The 2751-nt window shown below is 40.7% G+C and overlaps 1 pseudogene; it reads right to left on the bottom strand.

Moving 5' to 3' along the window:
• Positions 1-2425: 2425 nt before the first annotated feature.
• Positions 2426-2518, bottom strand: LOC125913811 (uncharacterized; annotated as a pseudogene).
• Between the last annotated feature and the right edge of the window lie 233 nt (positions 2519-2751).

The following is a 2751-nucleotide window of genomic DNA, read 5'->3' as shown; positions in this document are numbered from 1 at the left end:
TTTTCTTTTTCAGGATTGCTTTAGCTATTCAGGTTTTTTTCTGTTTCCATACACAATTTAGAATTGTTTGTTCTAGCTCTGTGAAGGATGCTTGTGTTATTTTGATAGGGATTTCATTGAATATGTAGACTGCTTTGGGTAGTATTGACATTTTAACAATATGTGTTCTTCCTATCCAGGAGCATGGAATCTTTTTCCATTTCTTTGTGTCTTCTTCAATTTTTTTCATAAGCTTTCTACAGTTTTCAGCGTACAGATCTTTTACCTCTTTGGTTAGGTTTACTCCTAGGTATTTTATGGTTTTTGGCGCAATTGTAAATGGGATCGATCCTTGATTTCTCCTTCTGCTGCTTTATTATTGGTGGATAGAAATGCAACCAATTTCTGTACGTTGATTTTATATCCTGTGATTTTTCTGAATTCATGTATCAGTTTTAGCAAATTTTTGGTGGAGTCTTTTGGGTTTTCCACATAGAGTATCATGTCATCTGTGAAGAGTGAAAGTATGACTTCCTCCTTGCTGATTTGGATGCCTTTTATTTCTTTGTGTTGTCTGATTGCTAAGGCTAGGACTTCCAACACTATGTTGAATAACAGTGGTGAGAATGGACATCTTGTCATGTTCCTGACCTTAGGGAAAGCTTCTAGTTCTTCCCCATTGAGGATCATATTATCAGTGGGTCTTTCATATATGGCTTTTATGATATTGATGTATGATCCTTCTATCCCTACTTTCTTGAGGGTTTTTATGAAGAAAGAATGCTGTATTTTGCCAAATGCTTTCTCTGCATCTATTGAAAGGATCATGTGGTTCTTATCCTTCCTTTATTAAATGTGATGTATCACATTGATTGATTTGCAGATATTGAACCAGGCCTGCATCCCAGAAATAAATCCCACTCAATCATGGTGGATAATTACTTAATGTATTGTTAGATCCAGTTTGTTAGTATCTTGTTGAGAATTTTTGCATCCATGTTCATCAGGGAAATTGATCTGTAGTTCTCCTTTTTAGTGGGGTCTTTATCTGGTTTTGGAATCAAGATAATTCTGGCCTCATAGAATGAGTTTGTAAGTTTTTCTTCCACTTCTGTTTTCTTGAACAGCTTCAAAAGAGTAAGTATTAACTCTTTAGAATTTGGTAGAATTCCCATGGGAAGCCATCCAACCCTGGACTCATTTGTTGGTAAAAATAAAAGTTAAAAATTAAAAGCAAAACAAATCAAAGAAAGGAAGCTAGATCCTTGGTATATGTCAGTCTGCTTGTTGAGAGAAACCTGATAGAAAAGAGAAAAAAGAGAAAGGAAAAAAAAGTTTAAAAAATTTAAAACTTTTTAAGTAATAAAAGTTACTCTTACCGACCCACAATCAAGCACCCCTCCTTTGTCTAGGCCTCTGTCTGTTTCCTGCCTCTGCCTTGTCCATGTCCAAGCTGTCTGCTTGCCAGGTGGCACCTCCCTCCAGAATTTTATCTCAGATGGGGCAATGTTTCAAAACCTCACACTTCAGAGACCCCTGCAGCTTGGACCCACACTGACTCTCTGGGGGAGGGTCTTGCCAAGCAATGGCCAGGTGCTGGCTTGTCCCAGAAAACGTGCATGTAGTCGTGCAGCAGCAGAGGCCCAGAGTATATGGCAAATCACAACACACAGCCGACGCCGAGTTTTGCTGCCCTCTGGTGTCTTTGTTCCAGTATCAGTAAACATGGCTGCTCTCTGTGGTCCGCCAGGACTTTTGCCCATGGAGAGGCCTTAAGGCCTTTACCAAATGTACCCCAGTCAGGAGAACCACTTGTCCCTGTGTGGCACACACACCCCTCAGACCATGCTGCCTGCTGCTGGGGATTTGCCTTGCTTCTTCACCAGAGCACCACCAGATGCTGAGTTCTGAAACTTCAGACTCTGCGCCACTGTTTATAGAATCCTGGTAGCACTGAAACCCTCTTCTTTCTCCCCATCATTGGTTTTGGGGAACAGATTTTTTTGTCCAGTCCCCTGCGAGTGTTTTCACTCTCACTCTCTCTTTCTCTCCAGCTGCTTTTCTTGTGCACTCTCTGATATGCTGCACTCCCCCCTTTCTCTTTCTCTCTCTGTCCTCTCTCTGAGAAAATGGCTCCCTACCCTCCATGGCTGCACAGCTTTTCTCTCCCCCAATTCACCTGTCTGCACTACGTACCTGCCAAGTTCTCTGGCTCCAATTATGCAGAGTGTTGCATTAATCCTCAGATCAATTTCCTAGGTGTTCAAAATGGCTTGCACTGCTCTGAGTTTCAGGGACGAAACAAGCTTAAGGTCCTCATACTATTCCACCATCTTAACTCCTCTCTCCTAGGTAATCACTATTATGATACCAATAACTATACTTCTTGTGCTGTACTTTTATTCCCATGACTTATTAATTCCATAACTGAAAGCCTGTACCTCCCCAAAATATGGAATACTTCACAAATTTATATGTCATCCTCATAGGGGCCATGCAAATCTTTGTCTTGTTCCAATTTTAATTGGAAGTGAGGACAGGAAGATTGTTTTCTATCCATTCTTACAGGTATTCCTAATGAATTCATTCATTTATCAGTAACCTTTCATTCCTTTCTTTTGGGAGCAAGAGGAAGTTGTATAACCTGGAATGGCCAGACTCTAGTTCTCTGATTTCAACTCCCTGTTGTGAGAAATTCTTGGAAAGGGATATCAAGACACTTTTGCAGAAAGGAAAGCAGCTTTGAGGCCTGGATGGTGGTGATGAAGGTGA

Source organism: Panthera uncia, assembly GCF_023721935.1.
Source record: "Panthera uncia isolate 11264 chromosome C1 unlocalized genomic scaffold, Puncia_PCG_1.0 HiC_scaffold_4, whole genome shotgun sequence".
Classification (NCBI taxonomy): Eukaryota; Metazoa; Chordata; class Mammalia; order Carnivora; family Felidae; genus Panthera; species Panthera uncia.
The sequence above is the reverse complement of the archived record's forward strand: the minus strand, read 5'-3'. Positions and strand labels throughout refer to the sequence as shown.